Raw genomic sequence first — 24220 nt, 5'->3', positions numbered from 1 at the left:
ACCATTAGCTCCAGAGGGATCGACCGCAGGACCCGACCTTGGTGTTCGTTCCCGGAGCCGCGCCGCCGTCCCCCTTACAGAGCCAGAAGCAAGAAGAGGTCCGGAAAATCGGCGGCAGAAGACTTCGGTCTTCACCAAGGTAGCGCACAGCACTGCAGCTGTGCGCCATTGCTCCTCATGTACACCTCACACTTCGGTCACTGATGGGTGCAGGGCGCTGGGGGGGGGGGCGCCCTGAGGGCAATATATGACACCTTGGCTGGCAAATATACATCATATATAGTCCTAGAGGCTATATAGATGTAAAATTACCCCTGCCAGTATTCCAGAAAAAGCGGGAGAAAGTCCGCCGAAAAGGGGCTTCTCCCTCAGCACACTGGCGCCATGTTTCCCTCACAGCTCCGCTGGAAGGAAGCTCCCTGGCTCTCCCCTGCAGTCTGAACGCTACAGAAGGGTAAAAAAGAGAGGGGGGGCACTAAATTTAGGCGCAGTATAGATAATATATATATATCAGATATATAAAAAAGCAGCTATAAGGGAAAACACTCATTGATAGTGGGATCCCAGTGTTATATAGCGCTCTGGTGTGTGCTGGCATACTCTCTCTCTGTCTCCCCAAAGGGCTTTGTGGGGTCCTGTCCTCTGTCAGAGCATTCCCTGTGTGTTTGCGGTGTGTCGGTACGGCTGTGTCGACATGTTTGATGAGGAGGCTTATGTGGAGGCGGAGCAGATGCCTGTAAATGTGATGTCACCCCCTGCGGGGTCGACACCTGAGTGGATGGTGCTGTGGAAGGAATTACGTGATAGTGTCGACTCCTTACATAAAAGGTTTGACGACATACCAAATGTGGGACAGCCGGCTTCTCAGCCTGTGTCTGCCCAGGCGTCTCAAAAGCCATCAGGGGCTCTAAAACGCCCGCTACCTCAGATGGTTGACACAGATGTCGACACGGATACTGACTCCAGTGTCGACGACGAGGAGACTAATGTAACTTCCAGTAGGGCCACACGTTACATGATTGAGGCAATGAAAAATGTGTTGCACATTTCTGATGTTACCCCCGGTACCACAAAAAAGGGTATAATGTTTGGAGAGAAAAAACTACCAGTAGCTTTTCCTCCATCTGAAGAGTTAAATGAAGTGTGTGAAGAAGCGTGGGCTTCCCCTGATAAAAGGTAGCACTATCTCGGGAAGTGCTACAACAGCACGGCTGGATTCTAAACATTCCAAAGTCACAGCTGGTCCCTACGACATGACTGCTGTTCCTAGGGATGGTTCTGGACACAGAACAGAGAAAAGTGTTTCTCCCGGAGGAAAAGGCCAAGGAGCTGTCATCTCTAGTCAGAGGCCTCCTAAAACCAAAACAGGTGTCGGTGCATCACTGCACGCGGATCCTGGGAAAAATGGTAGCTTCCTACGAAGCGATTCCATTCGGCAGGTTTCATGCAAGAACCTTTCAGTGGGACCTGTTGGACAACCCTGTCTCCAAGGACAAGGGTGTCTCTGCTGTGGTGGCTGCAGAGTGCTCATCTTCTAGAGGGCCGCAGATTCGGCATACAGGACTGGGTCCTGGTGACCACGGATGCCAGCCTTCGAGGCTGGGGGGCAGTCACTCAGGGAAGAAACTTCCAAGGACTATGGTCAAGTCGGGAGACTTCCCTGCACATAAATATTCTGGAACTAAGGGCCATTTACAATGCCCTAAGTCAGGCAAAACCCCTGCTTCAAAACCAGCCGGTACTGATCCAGTCAGACAACATCACGGCGGTCGCCCATATAAATCGACAGGGCGGCACGAGAAGCAGGACGGCGATGGCAGAAGCCACAAGGATTCTCCGATGGGCGGAAAATCACGTATTAGCACTGTCAGCAGTGTTTATTCCGGGAGTGGACAACTGGGAAGCAGACTTCCTCAGCAGGCACGACCTCCACCCGGGAGAGTGAGGACTTCATCCAGAAGTCTTTCAAATGATTGTAAACCAGTGGGAAAAGCCACAGGTGGACATGATGGCATCCCGCCTAAACATAAAGCTAGAAAAATATTGCGCCAGGTCGAGAGACCCGCAGGCGATAGCTGTGGACGCTCTGGTAACACCGTGGGTGTACCGATCGGTTTATGTGTTCCCTCCTCTTCCTCTCATACCAAAGGTACTGAGGATAATAAGAAGAGGAGTAAGAACCATACTCATTGTTCCGGATTGGCCAAGAAGAGCGTGGTATCCGGAACTTCAAGAAATGATATCAGAGGACCCATGGCCTCTACCGCTCAGACAAGACCTGCTGCAGCAGGGGCCCTGTCTGTTCCAAGACTTACCGCGGCTGCGTTTGACGGCATGGCGGTTGAACACCGGATCCTGAAGGAAAAGGGCATTCCGGAGGAAGTCATTCCTACGCTGATTAAAGCTAGGAAAGAAGTAACCGCAAACCATTATCACCGCATATGGCGAAAATATGTTGCATGGTGTGAGGCCAGGAAGGCCCCAACGGAAGAATTTCAGCTGGGCCGGTTCCTGCACTTCCTACAGTCAGGGGTGACTATGGGCCTTAAATTGGGTTCCATTAAGGTCCAGATTTCGGCTCTATCGATTTTCTTCCAGAGAGAATTGGCTTCACTGCCTGAAGTTCAGACTTTTGTTAAGGGAGTGCTGCATATTCAGCCCCCTTTTGTGCCTCCAGTGGCACCTTGGGATCTCAACGTGGTGTTGGATTTCCTAAAGTCACATTGGTTTGAGCCACTGAAAACCGTGGATTTGAAATATCTCACGTGGAAAGTGGTCATGTTGTTGGCCTTGGCTTCGGCCAGGCGTGTTTCAGAATTGGCGGCTTTGTCATGTAAAAGCCCTTATCTGATTTTCCATATGGATAGGGCAGAATTAAGGACTCGTCCCCAGTTTCTCCCCAAAGTGGTATCAGCTTTTCATCTGAACCAACCTATCGTGGTGCCTGCGGCTACAAATTACTTGGAGGCTTCTAAGTTGTTGGATGTAGTCAGGGCCCTAAAAATTTATGTTTCCAGGACAGCTAGAGTCAGAAAGACTGACTCGATCTTTATCCTGTATGCGCCCAACAAGTTGGGTGCACCTGCTTCAAAGCAGACTATTGCTCGCTGGATCTGTAGTACGATTCAGCTTGCACATTCTGCGGCTGGACTGCCGCATCCTAAATCCGTAAAAGCCCATTCCACAAGGAAGGTGGGCTCTTCTTGGGCGGCTGCCCGAGGGGTCTCGGCTCTTCAACTTTGCCGAGCAGCTACTTGGTCGGGGTCAAACACGTTTGCTAAATTCTACAAGTTTGACACCCTGGCTGAGGAGGACCTTGAGTTCTCTCATTCGGTGCTGCAGAGTCATCCGCACTCTCCCGCCCATTTGGGAGCTTTGGTATAATCCCCATGGTCCTTACAGAGTCCCCAGCATCCACTTAGGACGTTAGAGAAAATAAGAATTTACTCACCGGTAATTCTATTTCTCATAGTCCGTAGTGGATGCTGGGCGCCCATCCCAAGTGCGGATTGTCTGCAATACTTGTATATAGTTATTGCTTAACTTAAGGGTTATTGTTGAGCCATCTGTTGAGAGGCTCAGTTGTTATCATACTGTTAACTGGGTATTGTATCACGAGTTATATGGTGTGATTGGTGTGGCTGGTATGAGTCTTACCCGGGATTCAAAATCCTTCCTATTTGTGTCAGCTCTTCCGGGCACAGTATCCTTACTGAAGTCTGGAGGAGGGTCTTAGTGGGAGGAGCCAGTGCACACCAGTAGTCTAAAAGCTTTCTTTATAGTTGTGCCCAGTCTCCTGCGGAGCTGCTAATCCCCATGGTTCTTACCGGAGTCCCCAGCATCCACTACGGACTATGAGAAATAGAATTACCGGTGAGTAAATTCTTATTTTTTTTTATGTTATATATCGTACCTCATTTTGTGAAAGACACTGCTGGATGAATTTTCAGTGGAAATTACACTTATAAGACTAAGTATCTCTAATTACAGCTGGAAATTGCTTTAATGTTGTTTGATGATAAAATAGGCTGCTGTGGACCATTTATCTTACACCTGTAGATTGCTGCCATATACTGTTTCTCAGACTCACAAACTCTGATTATATCATAGCTGCAGCACAGGATTAACTGTACTTATTCCAGCCTGTGGAACAGACCAACTGGTTACAAATGTAAATGATAATCATATGCATAAAGGTGTGTCTCCTTTAGGCACATTAAGCTTCTATAATTGTCACAAAACTCATATATTTTGAACTGGGTCTGCTCTCACAGATCATTTATCTTTGTTTAGTGCTGCCATGCACTGTTTCAAGATTCGTAACTTTGGTTATTTTATAGCCACAAGCACAAGACTTACTGCACCTGTTCTAATCTGGGGAACAGACCAAGCAGTTACAATTGTAACAAATGTTAGCTACTCTTGCTGCTTCTGTGTTCACACTGGTATTTCTTTTAAGCACATCAAGCAGTTACCATTGTGGCAAGCTCATACACTTGAAACGGTGTCTGTTTAATTCTTTGGAGCATACCAAACAGCTATAATTGCAATATATGGGGGTTATTTCTACCACTCTATAACTAAGGCTATTTGATATCAGCAACTTACCTGATATCTATTCACTTTCAGCCTGTGTTAAAACCTTACTACTAGCTCTACTAACCCTAATGAGGCCTGTGTTATAGGCAGATTTAGTGCCTCTTATAGAAACCAACCTAACGTTAGAACATAACCTTAACCAGGGATTTACCTCGCCCATTTTCTACGTGTTCTTCCTTTCTTCAGGACTCTCATTGGTGATTTGAGGGACTCCTCCACCCACGGCAGCTCTCCAGCTGGTGGGATACCTGTCCATCACCTAACACCAAAAGCAGATCCTCCTTTCTCTCCTAGTTTGAATACTTGAGTTATTTCTGAACTCTCATCAATGATTCAGGAGAAGGGCAATTACTAACATCATTAAATCTACTATCATACCTCACTGCCCATGCCCAATACCGTCCGATCTTGGAAGCCAAACAGTGGAGGGCTAGGCTAGTACCTGGTGGGTGACCACCCGGGAATACCTGGTTTAGTAGGTACAAAGCGAGGAAACCTCCTGTCTAACATTGACAGCAGATTCACCTTTCTACTGTACTTTTCATCTTCTCAGGCATCCCAAAGCAATTTCCAAGGGCTGTGACCTATTAACTACCATCAGCTTCCACTCATTATAGTCAGAGAATATCCTTGATACATTATTAGATTTAACTCAAATACAAAGGATTTTCCCGCCGGATTTAACTTGCATGTTTTCTGAAGGACAAATTTTATGTCCTAATTATATTTTTGACATGCCTTTACCGCCAACTGCTGTTTTAATATGTGTTATTTGTTTGTAACTGTCTTTAATTTTCTATATTCTTTATGTTGTTTTGTCAAGACACCCTAGGTACACTGTATGTTGTTTTGTCTCAGGAGATCATTTTTTAAGGATATATATTAAAAGTTAAGTCTTAATTTTATGAATCTAACACAAATCTCACATTGAACTTGTTCTTTAAGAGTGCACCCACAAAGAAGTCTACTTTCTTTTCCTTGTACATCAGATCTATAGTAAGCAATTACTGACTTCTGGGTGCACCACCAGTCTATTTAATAGGGACATTAAGGCCCTGTATCTATTATATATTGGTCATTTTAAATTACATATACATATCTCTCAGAAACTATTATTACCAGTGCGGAATCAAACCACATCTGTCTGCATTACAGAAAGCCCGCTGGCACAACTGTTGGAGTGAGAAGAGGCTCCAAGCCCCCACCCAGCAGAAAGGAAGCTCCACTACACACACCAGTGATGCCGTGCACATCGGACGCAGAGCAGGTCCGTGTCTGGCAGTACAGTAAGTTAAGCTAAGTTAAGCACTGCACTTTCAGCTGCCAGCCTGCCACATTTGTTACAAGACTGATTTGGTATGATTTACCAACATTCGGAAACCAAGCGTTCAGGAGACCGATGCGGGAATCCAGACAGCCGGAGTACCGACAGCGGTGAATCGAGTTCCCTCTGTGCACTATGCGCGGTGTAATGTGAACAAGATTGTGCTACTGTATGGAGTCATTTGAATTGGTACTATTGTGTGACCATGCCCCACCTGTTTTTTTGCGGCGTGCGACTTCAGCGTGCATTGTCCCTTTATTAAGTATGGGAGAGAGGGTACAAGTTTATAGTTTGCAGGAGGGCGCCGCACACCCTTGCACCGACCCTGTTGTCAAGCACACCCTGTGCAGCTTATGTACTCCGCAAACAGGGAATTCAAGAGGTATATGGTTACTAAAAATCAAAAAGAAAAATACACAATGAGTATATCTTGTGAGACACCTATATCAGATAATAAACCTGACGCGCTGAGCCCCCTCAGGTCATAGAATATAGGGATAGCAATCTGAGTGAAAGACACGAAATGGACACTACTAAGCTATCAAATGCACACACAAATAGTCACAGTCTGTACAATGCAGAAATTATGACATGCAATAAAACTGCACTGGACTAGCAATACAAAGTAATACTCAGTATAGCTATATAATTAGTAGATATATCAATGCACAGTAAAGACTGGATGTGTATCACAGGGTACTTGTACTACATTACCCTGACCAAATGCACTGTTTCTTAACTAACACTGTCAATAGACATGTAGAATACTTAAGTGTCCTGTAAAATGCACAGCGCTGACGTGCAGGCAGCTTTACAAAGTAGGATTTGCCCAAATGGCCCCAGGAACAGTGCTGCTCTGTGTAATGGCGCCCAAACACTGGCTGGGAGTGAGGGAGAGAGATATATGCAGCTTCAGGGCGGGAACATTACTGTAAATGGTGCCCTGGGGCTGGGGGGAGGGGCTACAGGTCCAAGCCTTATCCCCCTGCTGGACTTCACCACTGGTACTATGGGCTGTAATAAAAAAGTTTCTCTGACGTCCTAGTGGATGCTGGGAACTCCGTAAGGACCATGGGAATAGCGGCTCCGCAGGAGACAGGGCACATCTAAAGAAAGCTTTAGGATCACCTGGTGTGCACTGGCTCCTCCCCCTATGACCCTCCTCCAAGCCTCAGTTAGATTTCTGTGCCCGACGAGAAGGGTGCACACTAGGGGCTCTCCTGAGCTCTTTGTGAAAGTTTTAGTTTAGGTTTATTATTTTCAGTGAGACCTGCTGGCAACAGGCTCACTGCATCGAGGGACTAAGGGGAGAAGAAGCGAACTCACCTGCGTGCAGAGTGGATTGGGCTTCTTAGGCTACTGGACATTAGCTCCAGAGGGACGATCACAGGTTCAGCCTGGATGGGTCACCGGAGCCGCGCCGCCGGCCCCCTTACAGAGCCAGAAGAGCGAAGAGGTCCGGAAAAATCGGCGGCAGAAGACTTTCCTGTCTTCAGATAAAGGTAGGCGCACAGCACCGCAGCTGTGCGCCATTGCTCTCAGCACACTTCACACTCCGGTCACTGAGGGTGCAGGGCGCTGGGGGGGCAGCGCCCTGAGACGCAATAAATCGTTAGAAAACCTTTTATGGCTAAAATAAATGCATCACATATAACTCCTGGGCTATATGGATGCATTTAACCCCTGCCAAAACATACAAGAAAACGGATGATAAGGACGCCGAGAAAGGGGCGGAGCCTATCTCCTCAGCACACTGGCGCCATTTTCCCTCACAGCTCAGTTGGAGGGAAGCTCCCTGGCTCTCCCCTGCAGTCACTACACTACAGAAAGGGGTTAAAAAAGAGAGGGGGGCACAAATTAGGCGCAGTATAAACAATACAGCAGCTATAAAGGGAAAAACACTTATATAAGGTTATCCCTGTATATATATAGCGCTCTGGTGTGTGCTGGCAAACTCTCCCTCTGTCTCCCCAAAGGGCTAGTGGGGTCCTGTCCTCTATCAGAGCATTCCCTGTGTGTGTGCTGTGTGTCGGTACGTTTGTGTCGACATGTATGAGGAGAACAATGATGAGGAGACGGAGTAGAGTGTCTGTAATAGTGTTGTCACCCCCTGGGGGGTCGACACCTGAGTGGATGTACTGTGGAAATTGCGTGACAGTGTCAGCTTTGTATAAAAGACAGTGGTTGACATGAGACAGCCGGCTACTCAGCTTGTGCATGTCCAGACGTCTCATATAGGGGCTCTAAAGCGCCCGTTACCTCAGATACAGACGCCGACACGGATACTGACTCCTGTGTCGACGGTGAAGAGACAACCGTGATTTCCAAATAGGGCCACACATTGCATGATTGAGGCAATGAAAAAAGTTTACACTTTTCTGATAATATGAATACCACCAAAAAAAAGGGGTATTATGTTGGTGAGGAAAAACTTCCTGTAGTTTTCCTGAATCTGAGAAATAAAATGCGTGGGTTTCCCCCCGATAACAATTGATAATTTCTAAAAAGTTATTGGCAGTATACCTTTTCCCGCCAGAGGTTAGGGTGCGTTGGGAAACACCCCCTAGGGGGGATAAGGCGCTCACACGCTTGTAAGAACAAGGGCTCTACCCTCTCTTGAGATGGCCGCCCTTAAGGATCCTGCTGATAGAAAGCAGGAGGGTATCCTAAAATGTATTTACACACATACTGGTGTTATACTGCGACCAGCAATCGCCTCAGCCTGGATGTGCAGTGCTGGGTTGGCGTGGTCGGATTCCCTGACTGGAAATATGATATCCTAGATAAGGACAGTATATTATTGCCTATAGAGCAATTAAAAGATGCATTTCTATATATGCATGATGCACAGCGGAATATTTGCCGACTGGCATCAAGTATAAGTGCGTTGTCCAATTATACCAGTAAAGTGGTCAGGTGATGCGGATTCCAAACGGCATTTGGAAGTATTGCCTTAAAAGAGGGGATGTACCCCAGGTCGCCTCTCAAAATAAGACGCCGTATTATCAGGCGCAGGCCTGGTTGGCAAGCGGACAAAAGGGTTCCTCTTTTCTGCTCGTGACAGAGGGAGAGGAAAATGGCTGCAGAGATCAGCCAGTTCCAAGGAACAGAAACTCTTTTCCGCCTCTGCCAAGCCCTCAGTATGACGCTAGGGCTTTACAAGTTCAGGCACGGTGGGGTCCCGTTCTCAATGAATTTCAGTGCGCAGTGGGCTCACTCGCAAGTAGACCCCTGGATCCTTCAGGTAATATTTCAGGGGTACAAATTGGAATTCGAGACGTATCCCCCTCGCCGTTTCCAAAGGTCTGTTTTACCGACGTCTCCCGCTGACAGGGAGGCAGTTTTGGAAACCATTCACAAGCTGTATTCCCAGCAGGTGATAATCAAGGTACCCCTCCTGCAACAGGGAACGGGGTATTATTCCACACTATTGTGGTACCGAAGCCAGACGGCTCGGTGAGACCGATTTTAAAATCTAAAATCTAAAATCTTTGAACACTTGCATACAGAGGTTCAAATTCAAAATTGAGTCACTCAGAGCAGTGATTGCAAACCTGGAAGAAGGGGACTACATGATGTCTCGGGACATCAAGGATGCTTACCTTCATGTCAAAATTTACCCTTCTCACCAAGGGTATTTCAGGTTATGGTACAGAACTGTCACTATCAGTTCGGACGCTGCCGTAGGGATGGTCCACGGCACCCCGGGTCTTTACTGAAGTAATGACCGTAATGATGATATTCCTTCGAAGGAAGGGAATTTTAGTTATCCGTTACTTGGACGATTCCCTGATAAGGGTAAGATCCAGGGAACAGTTGGAGATCGGTGTAGCACTATATCAGGTAGTGTTGCGGCAGCACGATTGGATTCTCAATATTCCAAAATCGCAGCTGGTTCCGACGACTTGTCTTCTGTTCCTAGGGATGATCCTGGACACAGTCCAGAAAGAAGGTGTTTCTCCCGGAGGAGAAAGCCAGGGAGTTATCCGAGCTAGTCAGGAACCTCCTAGAACCGAACCAAGTCTCAGTGCATCAATGCACAAGGGTTCTGGGTAAAAATGGTGGCTTCCTACGAAGCAATCCCATTCGGCAGATTCCACGCAAGACTTTCCAGTGGAACCTACTGGACAAATGGTCCGGGTCGCATCTTCAGATGCTTCAGCGGATAACCCTGTCACCGGGGACAAGGGTATCCCTCCTGTGGTGGTTGCAGAGTGCTCATCTTCTAGAGGGCCGCAGATTCGGCATTCGGGACTGGGTCCTGGTGGCCACGGATGCCAGCCTACGAGGCTGGGGAGCAGTCACACAGGGAAGGAATTTCCAGGGCTTATGGTCAAGCCTGGAGACATCTCTTCATATAAACATTCTGGAACTAAGGGCCATTTACAATGCCCTAAGTCAAGCGAAACCCCTGCTTCAGGGTCAGGCGGTATTGATCCAATCGGACAACATCACGTCAGTCGCCCACGTAAACAGACAGGGCGGCACGGGAAGCAGGGGGGCAATGGCAGAAGCTGCAAGGATTCTTCGCTGGGCGGAAAATCATGTGATAGCACTGTCAGCAGTGTTCATTCCGGGAGTGGACAACTGGGAAGCAGACTTCCTCAGCAGACACGACCTTCACCCGGGAGAGTGGGGACTTCACCCAGAAGTCTTCCACCTGATTGTAAACCGTTGGGAAAAACCAAAGGTGGACATAATGGCGTCCCGTCTAAACAAAAAACTAGACAGATATTGCGCCAGGTCAGGGGACCCTCAGGCAATAGCGGTGGACGCTCTGGTAACACCGTGGGTGTACCAGTCAGTGTATGTGTTCCCTCCTCTGCCTCTCATACCAAAAGTACTGAGAATCATAAGAAGGAGAGGAGTAAGAACTATACTTGTGGTTCCGGATTGGCCAAGAAGGACTTGGTATCCGGAACTTCAAGAGATGCTCACGGACGAACCGTGGCCTCTACCTCTAAGAAAGGACCTGCTCCAGCAGGGGCCTTGTCTGTTCCAAGACTTACCGCGGCTGCGTTTGACGGCTTGGCGGTTGAACGCCGGATCCTGAAGGAAAAAGGCATTCCAGATGAAGTCATCCCTACCCTGGTCAAGGCCAGGAAGGACGTAACCGCAAAACATTATCACCGCATTTGGCGAAAATATGTTGCGTGGTGGGAGGCCAAGATGGCCCCTACAGAGGAATTTCAACTGGGTCGTTTCCTCCATTTCCTGCAAACAGGACTGTCTATGGGCCTAAAATTAGGGTCCATTAAGGTTCAAATTTCGGCCCTGTCGATTTTCTTCCAAAAGGAACTGGCTTCAGTGCCTGAAGTTCAGACATTTGTAAAAGGGGTACTGCATATACAGCCTCCTTTTGTGCCTCCAGTGGCACCTTGGGATCTCAATGTTGTGTTGAGTTTCCTAAAGTCACATTGGTTTGAACCACTCACCACTGTGGACTTAAAATATCTCACATGGAAGGTGACGATGCTGTTAGCCCTTGCTTCAGCCAGGCGTGTGTCAGAATTGGCGGCTTTATCATATAAAAGCCCTTATTTAATATTTCATTCTGACAGGGCAGAATTGAGGACTTGTCCTCAATTTCTACCTAAGGTGGTTTCTGCATTTCACATGAAGCAACCTATTGTGGTACCTGCGGCTACTAAGGACTTGGAGGATTCCAAGTTGCTTGACGTGGTCAGGGCCCTGAAAATATATGTTTCCAGGACGGCTGGAGTCAGAAAATCTGACTCGCTGTTTATCCTGTATGCACCCAACAAACTGGGTGCTCCTGCTTCTAAGCAGACGATTGCTCGTTGGATTTGTAGTACAATTCAGCTTGCACATTCTGTGGCAGGCCTGCCACAGCCAAAAATCTTAAAATGCCCACTCCACAAGGAAGGTGGGCTCATCTTGGGCAGCTGCCCGAGGGGTCTCGGCTTTACAACTTTGCCGAGCAGTTACTTGGTCAGGAGCAAATACGTTTGTAAAATTCTACAAATTTGATACCCTGGCTGAGGAGGACCTGGAGTTCTCTCATTCGGTGCTGCAGAGTCATCCGCACTCTCCCGCCCGTTTGGGAGCTTTGGTATAATCCCCATGGTCCTTACGGAGTTCCCAGCATCCACTAGGACGTCAGAGAAAATAAGAATTTACTTACCGATAATTCTATTTCTCGTAGTCCGTAGTGGATGCTGGGCGCCCATCCCAAGTGCGGATTGTCTGCAATACTGGTACATAGTTATTGTTACCAAAAAATCGGGTTATTGCTGTAGTGAGCCATCTTTTCTAGAGGCTCCTCTGTTATCATGCTGTTAACTGGGTTCAGATCACAAGTTGTACAGTGTGATTGGTGTGGCTGGTATGAGTCTTACCCGGGATTCAAAATCCTTCCTTATTGTGTACGCTCGTCCGGGCACAGTATCCTAACTGAGGCTTGGAGGAGGGTCATAGGGGGAGGAGCCAGTGCACACCAGGTGATCCTAAAGCTTTCTTTAGATGTGCCCTGTCTCCTGCGGAGCCGCTATTCCCATGGTCCTTACGGAGTTCCCAGCATCCACTACGGACTACGAGAAATAGAATTATCGGTAAGTAAATTCTTATTTTTTTATGAGGGAAAAACCGACCTGTGCCCTTGCCCTGGTAGTTTAGTGGAGTCCCTGCTCGACCACAGTGTCCACATCAGTGCGCACGGCCCGCCTCCCACCGGCTGCTCCGGACCGCGATTTCAGCGGAATCCGCCTAGAGGACCCACTTACCTCCTCCCTGAGTGCGGCCACGCGATCCAGGAGAACATCGGCGAGTGTGTGACTAACGAAGAGCAAACCGGAGCCTCCGCTGCAAGTACCCGGCAACCAGGGCGCCGGAGTATACAGCGCCGCTGGGGGAGGTGATGGAACTGCAGCAGGAGATGTCAGACTGACATCTATTACTGCTGCAGCCCTTAAAGTCTTCTATCTTCACTTAAAAAGCTCTTCTCAGGGCTGCTGTAGCAGCCCACCTGTTGTATGCCTGCTTACTGCATGGCACCAACTACAAAACTGAGCTCCTGTGTATGGAGGCGGGGTTATAGAGGAGGCGGCGCTATGCATCTTGGGAAGAAGGTCAAAGCTTTGAGCCTGTTGGTGCCTCGGATCAAGATCCTACTCTACACCCCAATGTCATTCCCTGTGGAGCCCAGTGTACCCCGCAGCAGAAAATTATTTAAAAAATCCAGCAGTCCTGAAAAGTAGAGATGCTCAGTGGAGCAATCGCAAAGGAACAGCAACTGCGTAGACATTCCCAGCGCACACGCAGATCCATTGATAATCATCAGTTTGATTAAATCAATGTCTACGCAACATGGCAGTCTGAACAGAGACACCAGAGGCACGCAGCTTGACTACGGATTCGCAAGAGCACTCAGCAACACACCACAAAAAGGTCCGTGACACACCTGCATTTTTGCAGCCACTCCTCCATCAACACCCACAAACAGTGCCTGCTGGTCAGTCATGCTGTGTGAAGGTAATCGGTATCGCTATTAGACTTTGTGCAAAGCTTATGCGTGCACAATTTACCAATAATCACTCAATTGCAAAAACATCAGCATAGCGTCCGTCATCTCTTCTTTATAGGTATCGTGAGGGCTACTTAGGCATTGTTGGGCTGGAACGCCATTCTTGAAGGTAATTTCTAAAATGACATCATCAGGTAAAGTGTTACAGAATGTCTACGGCCTGCCCTGCTGTCACTGTGGCTTCCGCCTCTTCCCGTGTATGACCCTCATTGTGTCATCCATCTCCGGCGGCCATTTAAAATGTTGCTCGGTCATCAACCAATCATAGATCGCTGATTGGCTCACAAGCCAGCACCATAACTTGAATGGCCGCTGGAGACGGGACATGCATGGTGTGCTTTCCTCCCCTCCCTTTGGTAACAGGCATCGGCAGGAGCAGCAGCAGTGGCAGCAGGAGCGGAGGCAGGTGCAGCGGAGCCAGGGGTGAGCAGCACTATACCAAGGGCATTGTGTATTTGTCACTACTGGGGCATTGTTTATCTGGCGCTGCTGGGGGCACTGTGTATCTGGCACTGCTGGAGGCACTGTGTATCTGGCACTGCTGGAGGCACTGTGTATCTGGCACTGCTGGAGGCACTGTGTATCTGGCACTGCTGGAGGCACTGTGTATCTGGCACTGCTGGGGGCATTGTGCATCTGTTGCTGGTGGGGGCATTGTGTAAGTGGTGCTGCTGGGGGCAATGGGGGTCATTCCGAGTTGATCGCTAGCTGAAAATGTTCGCAGCGCAGCGATGAAGCCAAAAATTGGCACTTATGCGTATGCAATGCGCACGTGCAATGTACTTTCACAACGACCGATGCAGTTTTACACAAGATCTAGCGAAACTTTTCAGTCGCACTGCTGGCCGCAAAGTGATTGACATGAAGTGGGCGTTTCTGGGTGTGAACTGACCGTTTTCAGGGAGTGTTCGAAAAAATGCAGGCGTGCCTGGATAAACGCAGGCGTGGTTGGGAGAACGCAGGGCGTGTTTGTGATGTCAAATCCGGAATGGAACAGTCTGAAGTCAGCGCAAACTAGGAGTAGGTCTGGAGCTACTCTGAAACTGCACAATTTTTTTTTTTGTAGCCGTTCTGCGATCCTTTCCTTTGCACTTCTGCTAAGCTAAAATACACTCCCAGAGGGAGGCGGCTTAGCGTTTGCACGACTGCTAAAAACTGCTACCAAGCGATCAACTCGGAATGACCCCCAATGTGTAAGTGGCACTGCTGGGGGCAATGTGTATCTGGCACTGCTGGGGGCATTGTGTATCTGGCACTGCTGGGGACATTGTTCATCTGATGCTATCGGGGGCATTGTGTATCTTGCGCTATCGTTGGCATTGTGTATCTGGCGCTATCGGTGGCATTGTGTATCTGGTGATGCCAGTGGCATTCTGTGTATCTGTTGCTGTCGTTGCCATTCTGTATATCTGGCGCAGCTGGGAGCATTGTGTATCTGGCGCTGCTGGGGACATTATGTATCTGGCACTGCTGGGAGAATTATGTGTGTAAGAAAAAGGTTTATGCACATGTTGATGCCACACACCCTTGGTAGCTCCACCCACATCATGGCCCACCTCTGCCTCGCCCACAGTTCCTGAACCTATTTTCCTGCAAAAATAGCACTGGACATCATAATGAAGGTTTCAGGAATAGAATGTTGTCTAGAAGCTATAATCGCCTGTCTACTACAGACCCTGTGCTACAGGGTGATTCAAAAGTTGCAGTACACCATTTTGTTTCAAAAACTGTGCAGGAAATCGGAAAACTGAATACTCCAGTAAGGTATGTGTGAGGTGGGCTATCTTTTAGGGTATGTACCGAATATGGGCGCCATCTTGAAATCAGCCATCTTGAGTCGAAGTCAGTTTTTTTTTTAATGGAAAGGGGGTCGTGTAACATGTCAAACATCAGAATTTGCTGAAAAGTTTATTGCTGCAAACAGATTTGAAATAGTTATGGTTCAAAAGTTACAACACTTTTTACAACACCTTACTGGAGTATTCAGTTTTCCCATTTCCTGCAGTTTTTGAAACTAAAGGGTGTACTGTGACTTTTGAATCACCCTGTATTAGTTTGGCCATTTGTAGATTTTTTGTGTTCGATTTTTAATTAGAACGTTAGTAAATAGAGGAATTCAATATTCGTTTATGCTATATTCGTTTTGGCGATATTTGATTTTGAGTGGGATTTGGTTTGATATTTAACTTTGATTTTGCATTTAGTAAATCTCCAAATATAAAATCAACTGCAAATCGAATGCAAAATCAACAAAACAACCTAAATCGAACATTACTAAATATACCCCTTGATGTTTTATATTGTGCATACAGCTTAGTCATGTTTGGATTTGTTTTTATTCACCTGTGTTTTTGTAGAAAGAAGTATTATACCTGGCCTTTGGACAGCAGAGAAAAAGAACATACTGTAATATGGTTAAGACTATAAGTCAGATTTTTGATATTCCTATGAGGAGTATTATATGGGAATATAGCTCTGCCTGAGGCAGACAAGTGTGTCTTATCAGCATTTCTATAATGTAAGTGATAATGTAATGGGCCTATGTATTAATAATAGTGGCAGTGCTGCAATAATTATCAGTCCTTATCTTAACAGACATTCATTTTTAAACTAAATAATTTCCTTCAATGTACTAAATGTAACTCACAGGCACAGCGGTAGTGCTAAACGCTGTGTCTGCGAGTTCCAGCCCGGCAATATTAGAGGAATCTTTTGCATTATCAAAGAACTTCTTGAGAGAATTTGACACTGTGCATTTGTGTAGTGTCATTTTCCAGAGACGGATGGAGATTGCGAGAGATGAATCGTAAGATCCCTTTAATATGCATAAGGCAGTTTACGTCATCTGAGAATGGTGTAAAGCAATGAAGCCAAACTCTTAAAAGCTTGCCTTCTGGAGTTTAGTACATAGGGGTCCAACTGTAGTCCCCATTGATAATAATGGGGACTGTGGTGTGCAGTGCTAAAAAACTCCAAACTGTCTTTCATTTACATTCAGGGAATATTGGTTCCAAAATATTGCAATCATTTTTCAAGCTGGACAACTGCGCCAAAGTCTCACTTTCCGGCTACACTAATTCACAAAATCTTGCGAATTGCTCTGCATCATTTTCCACCAAGTATCATACAGATTTTAAACACAATCTATGTTTATTGCATGGGTCTAAGTTTGCTAGCTCATTGTCATAAAAAGACAAAACCTAACCCAGGCATATCAATTAATGGGGCAGATGTATGAAGCCTGGAGATGGGCTAAAGAAGTGATAAAGCAGTGATAAGCGCAAGGTGATAACGCACCAGCCAATCATTAGGGATTTGAAAAATGACAGTTAGAGCTGACTGGCTGGTGCATTATCACCTTGCACTTATCACTTCTTTATCACTTTTTCCTTTCTCCTGGCTTAATACATCTGCCCCAATGATTGAAAGCATCCTTGATAGCACTAGGCAAAATTTTGAAACAAAACAGAAAATAAATATGCCCACACCCATACTATATTATACATGGTAACAGCTGTGTGGCAGTAGTAATGCAAAATATGTATAGAATACAATTACTTTTGGTATCGATGCTAACAATAATATACTGCAAATCTGTGTGTATGTGGCAGATAAAAGCAAGCACATTTTGATATTTTGATCAAAACATTTAAGCTTGCAGCCTGTCATCAAGTGACCCCAATTCTCTGCAAGTCTCTACTCTAGCAAATGCTAGTTACATACAGATTTGCAGAATATTATTGTTAACTTCAATTAGAGGCATACTGTAACTAGGGTCTTTTGCGCCCAGGGCAAGATGAAGAATCCCCCAAAAAAGCATCCCTGCGTGTTTTGTGAGTAACTTTTAAAGAGAGTCCAGAGGCAGAGAAAGAGAGAGACCAGGGCAGAGAGAGAGAGAGAGAGAGAGAGAGAGAGACATGGGGGAGAGAGACCAGTGGCAGAGATAGTGAGCCATAGGGAGAGAGAGAGACCAGTGTCACAGACAGAGGGAGACTTGGGAGGGAGAGAGAGAGAGAGACTAGGGGCAAAGAGAGACAGAAAGACCAGGGGCAGAGAGAAAGGGAGACATGGAGAGAGGCCAGGGGCAGAGAGTGAGGGAGACATGGGGGTTAGAGAAAGGGGGACATGTTCCCAGATCACTGTGTTCTGCTTATCTGATCCTGTTTTGGTCATGCAGAGTGCAGTGTCCCTGCTGGTCTCCAGCTGATCAGCAAATGGTGGTTTTGTTATAGGTGCATGAGGCGTGAGACTCTTCCCCTCCATGCACCTCACCTCAAGCATCAGTCCGGACACACACTTGTCAACATACAGGCAGCAGGACTCGCTGGGGAAGGTAAACAGTGCGGTGATGCAATAGAGGAGACTAAGGATAGATGAATATATACCTTTTGCATCTAACAGCTCCAAAAGCCTGTTGACATCATTGGAAAGTGATCTGCATATATATATATATATAATTAATTTGTTGTTGTGGAGATAATTCGTACCATGGAGTTCCTGATGTAACTACATGCCCCTGGATACTCCACCCATGTTGCATGTAATCATATATATTTTTCTGTAAGTGATCAGTTTCTACTCAAATTAGTGTGATGAAGTCTGTTTCCTGTTGGATTACCAAACCTTAGAAAGAGCTGTTTTTCACTATGCTTCCTAAGAAACCCAAAGGGGTGCTACCCCCTTGTGTGTCCTTTCCTACTCAGAAAACAACTCATACAGTACGTCCTTTTCTCCATATGGGATTTCTACTTCTGCCTCTACTGATAGTGGCTCTTAAAGTTCCTTTTCCAAGATGGGACTTGATTGAGATTCAGACACCCCCCTCACAGTCAAATCGGTTTGTCAAATTCTGTCAGCTTTTAAGTCAGGTTTGACCAAAAATTTTACCTTTGCAATTTGTGAATTTAAGACCGATTGTACAGACCATCTAGAAAAGAAAATGGAAGAATTGGTTTGCTCCCATCATGACTTAATAACTTCTCATGAACAACAAAATGAGCTTGAAGCACTTAAGACCAAGATGGTGGACTTGGAGGACCAGTCCAGCAGAAACAATATTAATATTAGAGGAATACCAGACTCGGTCTCCAATTCTGAATTAGAGGATTTGCTCTAGCTCTTTTCTACAAACTATTGGTGAAAGTGGAAGAGAGAGATTTGTTAATAGATCAAATTCATTGTCTCCCTAGACCTCACACAGTCTCGTCATCACTACCAAGGGATGCACTTCAAGTTCACTTTTATACAAATAAGGAACGCATCCTCAGTGCTGCGAGATCAGTGGGAGATTCAGACATCCTGGGCGGCTTACAAATCTTACCAGACTTCTCTGCACTATCCATTGCCAAAAGAAGATCGTTGGTACCAATCACGACAGTCCTTCGGGCCCACGACATTTCATACCATTGAGGGTTTCCAACAGTGGTGCAAGTGTGCGGGTACGGTCGGGTATGGCGTACCCTTAAGAATTTGGCAGCGGGTATGCCGTACCGCCACCTGCACACATTTCAGTGCACCAGTGACGTGCCTTGCCTTGCCATTACTGCCGCCTCACACTTTAGGGAGAGAGGAGAGCGCAGCATGCACCTCTCCTCTCCTGCCTGACACAGTGACAGTCCAGAGGCCGCAGCATGCACTGAAACGCCGGGTTGTGAGCCAATCAGAACTCACGGATCGGCAGCCAATCAGGAGTTGCCGCTGCCAGACCGCGAGTCCTGATTGGCTTGCAGACCGGCGCCAGATCTAGAATACGGGCCGTCGCTGCAGGAGGACGAGGAGACTGGACTGATGGCAGAAGGGGCACGTGCTGTGCTCTCCTCTCCCCAGCAGCAGCAAAAGCAGCAGAAGAAGACAGTGCGGGGAGTTGCACTGCTGGGGCATATTTGGCACTCTGGGGGAATGTGTATCTGGCAAAGGGGGAGCATATCTGGCACTGTGGCGGCATATCTGGCACTCTGGGGGCATGTATATCTGGCAAGGTAGGGGCATATCTGGCACTGTGGGGGCATATCTGGAACTCTGGAGGCATGCGTATCTGGCAAAGTAGGGGCATATCTGGCATTCTGGGGCCATATCTGGCACTCTGGTGGGAATATCTGGCACTCTCGGAGCATGTATATCTGGCACTGTGGGGCATATCTGGCACTGGGGACATATCTGGCACTCTGGTGGGAATATCTGGCACTCTGGGGGCATGTATATCTGGCACTGTGGGGCACATCTGGCACTGGGGGCATATCTGGCACTCTGATGGGAATATCTGGCACTCTGGTGGCATGTGCTTCTGGCACTGTGGGGGCATATATGGCACTGAAGGGGCATATCTGGCACTCTGGGGGCATGTGTACCTGGCAGAATGGGGGCATATCTGGCACTGTGGGGGCATATGTGTATCTGGCACTGTGGGGGCATATCTGGCACTGGGGGCAAATCTGGCACTGTGGGGGCATTTGTGCATCTGGCACCGTGGAACATTTGTGCATATGGCACCGTGGGGCATATCTGGCACAGTGGGGGTATATCTGGCACTGTGGAGGCATATGTGTATCTGCCCCCCATATGTGTATCACGCCCCCATTTCATTGGCCACGCCCCATGTGGCATTTGGCCACACTCATTTTTTGGGGCGTGCGCGCACACAGTACCTAGAAGACATTTTTTCTACTTGCACCACTGGTTTCCAATGAAGTTTGTTGTCACTTATGAGGACTCCTTTTATACCATCTCATCACTGGACGACGGCGTCAAATTGCTGTTGGATTGGGACATTTCTATTAAATCCCCTCTTGGGGCTAAACAGCATTCGGTCCGCCGAACGGAATGGGCTACTACTTGAAATGCCTTATTGTCTTCTTGATCTATTTTTTGTGCATTTGGTGCCTAACGCTTAAGGGACACTTTTTTATGCTTCCAGATGCTGGCTAAGTATGATGGTTTATTTGCTTGTACAATCTTTTTGTGTGTAAACTGTTTGAGATGTGCTTAGTTTAAGTGTCCCTATGGCAGTCTTATGTTAGGCTGGTCTTGCTCTTGATCATATTATTGCAGTGTATTAGCAATGCTTGTTTATCCCCGATTGCTAATTATGTGATTCTGAATATTTCACTTGTTTATAAATAATACATGGTTTACATGAGTGATGGTGTTAGGCAGGCCTGGATTGGCCATCACTCTCCCATGGGAGGACCCCGGTGGGCCAATCGGTGTGCGGGACGCCTGTCATTTGTAGTCACGCCTCCCACGCGTCACCTGCTGTTCTCAATAAAAATAACACTGTGTGTGCCGCTGCCACCGGCCCCGTGAACAGGCTCCTGCACCCGGCCCACCCGGCTGGCAGGAAGAGAAGGAGTACGGAGCGCACCTTGTGGGAAGAGTCAGTGCGGTCGCAGTGGGTGCTTGTTCAGCAGCAGGAGAGGTGAGTACTGAGTATGAGTTTACTGTGCCTGCATTGCGGTCCCTGGCCACCTACGGACAGTGATGGCAGCCTCAGCCTGTATGCATGGAGGGAGGGGTCGGGAGACAGACTTGAGCTGATTGCTGCTGTGAGAATGATCTCCATGTACCATTTTCAGCACTGCAGGTTGCAGGACATTTTTTTTTTTTTACTTCTTGCAAAGCTGCAGTGCCAGGGGTACATGGAAACCTGTCTTGGTAAATAAAGATCTGTCTGGGGGGAGGGGGTGGGGTTCAGAGGGGACAAATGACCGGTGAATGATAGGGACAGACACACAAAGAGCAGACAGATTCTAAAGGGGGTACACACTAGGCGATTTCTGGCTAAAAAGTAAACGATAATGACATTTATGTGGTTATCGTTTAATTTTAGCCTGAAATCGTCCAGTGTGTTTAGGGGTGATATTGGTGAATGATACGCGCTCCTGCACGTCATTCAGCGTTCACCAATATTAAGCTGACATGCAGCTCAACCCTGAAAAAGAAGGCTATGGACCTTTGGAGAGAGCAAAGGACCAAAAAAAAAGAAACTATAGGCCTTTTCCTGGGCACACTTGAAAAAATTGAAATGATGAAATTATTAAAGATTAACTTTTATTGATATATACTTAAGAAAAAGCGAGAGCTGGCATAAGTGTTTTGAAAGCGCATAAGTGTTTGCCAGCACCAATGTGCCTGTTATGGGCAAAGTTGTATCATAGGTAAGCAAAAATAAATGATCCCTCATCCACAAGGAAATTCATGCATATCCTCCATACATAGGAGTTTGGATGAATGAGGTCACTACGTCGATTCCGATATAATCTGACAGATACTATAGACCTGTGATCAGATTGATATAATGAGTCCCAAATAGCTTTGGCTGTTGGAGAGTAAAATACCTACGGTACCTAGTATTCCCTGGTGGTTCCCCATCCAGGTACTGACCAGGCCCTGCAGTGCTTGGCTTCCAAGATCAGACGAGTTTGGGCATACTCAGTGCGGTCTGACCGTAGGTAAGTATGTCTCCTAGGAGCACCGTTTTCCGAATATGTTGGGACCCAAGATCAATCACAAATTGTATGGATATTAAGTTATATGATCAGAGATAAATGATGACAATGGTGCAATAAACTTATGAGTTTTTTTGCTGGGAAATCTGATCAGTGATGTTTCTGACTTCAAACAATGATGCTAACTGTGCAGTCCTGAGATAGATACTGTGAAACAGAAAATATGCTCCCAATTAGCCTAGGCAGTGTCACAACTAAGGGCCTGAGCTGACGGGAGGCAGCCTCAGTTGTAGGGGCTGAGATGTACCGGAACCTGGGAGGTTGTATCAGACCCCTGGACATGTAAGTAACATGAATAATAACTGCCCGAAGGCGTGACCACGACAACTTGGATAAAAGTCAATGATGTTTATTATGACAACTCCGCAACACAGCAGCAGCAAAAGAAAACGTAAAAGTCAGCAAATAATAAATACAGTTCCTGGGTACTACAGGATGGCAGGAGCCACAGGGCACCGGTAGTGTGAGACAGTTCTTATGATCTTCCAGATGGAAAGTCCTTACCAGGCCCGACTGTAGCAATGGAGATAACCCAGGATTGCGCCAGCTGGTGTTCCAGGAAAAGCTGGGTCGCTGAAGGCAAAACAGCTGCTGTGGATACTGGCCGGAACCAGACTGTTGTTAGCACGGAGTGGACACTGGCTGGAACCAGTTAAACAACAAATGAACTTGGGAGCGATGAAATATGAACTGAAATGTAGAACTTGAGAGCGGAGAAACAATAACACCGGTGGAGAGTGGTAAAGTGCAGAAAGGACACCGGCCCTTTAAGGGAAGCTGCAATCTGCTGGAAGCTGAGCTGGAAGCAGGTAATGTTGTAGCTGGAAACAGATGAATCCACAATGGATCGGAGAGTCAGGCCACACCGCAGGTGGAATGCTGGTGCGGGTCTCCACGGCGGAAGTCCTGAGACAGGAGCTGGAACCTGGAAGACAATCACAGGAGAGAGACAAACAGGAACCAGGTTTGACAACCAAAGCACTGACGCCTTCCCTGCTCAGGCACAGTGTATTTATACCTGCAGCAAGGAAGGGATTGGCTAGGCAATTATGCAGATTATCAATACTGAGAACAGATTGGTGGAAATGATCAGCTGACAGAATCCAAGATGGCTGCGCCCATGCAGACACTTGGAGGGAAGTTTGGTTTGTAATCCATGTGGTAATGAAAACAGTAATGGCGGCGCCGGCCACCGGAGACAGGAGGCGCCAGGCTGACAGATGCACATCCAACCACGCGGACACAGCGGAGGCCGCGGCTGACGTAATCGCCACTCAGACACTCTGCATGCAGAAGTTCAGGGACGGCGGCGGAGGCCGCGGGAGACGCCATGCCAGGTGTAATATGGCGTTTACTGTGACAGCGTCCCAGAGTGACAGGAGAGGATACAGGAATGTACACATCAGGATAACAGATGGGATCCGGTCCTGGAGCGCTGAGCCAGCCTTAGGAGGCATCTGATGGGTAAGAAATGGCGTCCAGATACCCGGATCGTGACAGCACCCCCCCCTTTAGGAGTGGCCCCAGGACACTTCTTTGGCTTTTGAGGAAACTTGGAATGGAATCTCCGGACCAAGGCAGGAGCATGGACATCAGAAGCATTGGTCCATGAACGTTCCTCAGGACCATAACCCTTCCAGTCAATAAGATATTGTAGTTGACCGTAACGGTGACGTGAGTCCAGGATCTTGGCCACTTCATACTCAACGCCTCGTTGAGTTTGGACTTTCGGAGTTGGAGGAAGTGAGGAATGAAACCGATTCAAGATCAGCGGTTTCAACAGGGAAACATGGAATGTCCTGGGTATTTTTAAGAAGGGAGGCAACTGGAGTCTGTAAGCAACAGGATTGATGACTTGTTCAATCTTGAAAGGACCGATATAGCGAGGTGCAAACTTCATACTGGGAACTCTTAACCTCAAATTCTTCGTGGATAACCATACCCGATCACCCACCTTGAGAGCAGGAACTGCTCGACGCTTCTTATCCGCAAACTTCTTGTACCTGAACGATGCCTTGAGCAGAGCTGATCGTACGCTCTTCCAGATATTGGCAAACTGATGCAAGGTGATATCCACTGCGGGAACAGAAGTTGCTGGAAGCGGTTGGAACTCAGGGACTTTAGGGTGGAATCCAAAGTTAATGAAGAATGGTGTTGAAGCAGATGAAGAATGATACTGGTTGTTATGACAGAACTCGGCCCAGGGAAGTAATTGAACCCAGTCATCTTGAGAGGAGGACACATAGATGC

The 24220-nt window shown here is 47.3% G+C and overlaps 2 pseudogenes; one reads left to right on the top strand and one right to left on the bottom strand.

Moving 5' to 3' along the window:
* Positions 1-4963: 4963 nt before the first annotated feature.
* LOC134930078 (5S ribosomal RNA) lies at positions 4964-5081 on the top strand (annotated as a pseudogene).
* A 16715-nt stretch (positions 5082-21796) lies between these two features.
* Positions 21797-21915, bottom strand: LOC134931593 (5S ribosomal RNA; annotated as a pseudogene).
* Positions 21916-24220: the final 2305 nt, after the last annotated feature.

This window comes from Pseudophryne corroboree, chromosome 5, assembly GCF_028390025.1.
Source record: "Pseudophryne corroboree isolate aPseCor3 chromosome 5, aPseCor3.hap2, whole genome shotgun sequence".
In the NCBI taxonomy this organism is placed as follows: domain Eukaryota; kingdom Metazoa; phylum Chordata; class Amphibia; order Anura; family Myobatrachidae; genus Pseudophryne; species Pseudophryne corroboree.
The sequence above is the reverse complement of the archived record's forward strand: the minus strand, read 5'-3'. Positions and strand labels throughout refer to the sequence as shown.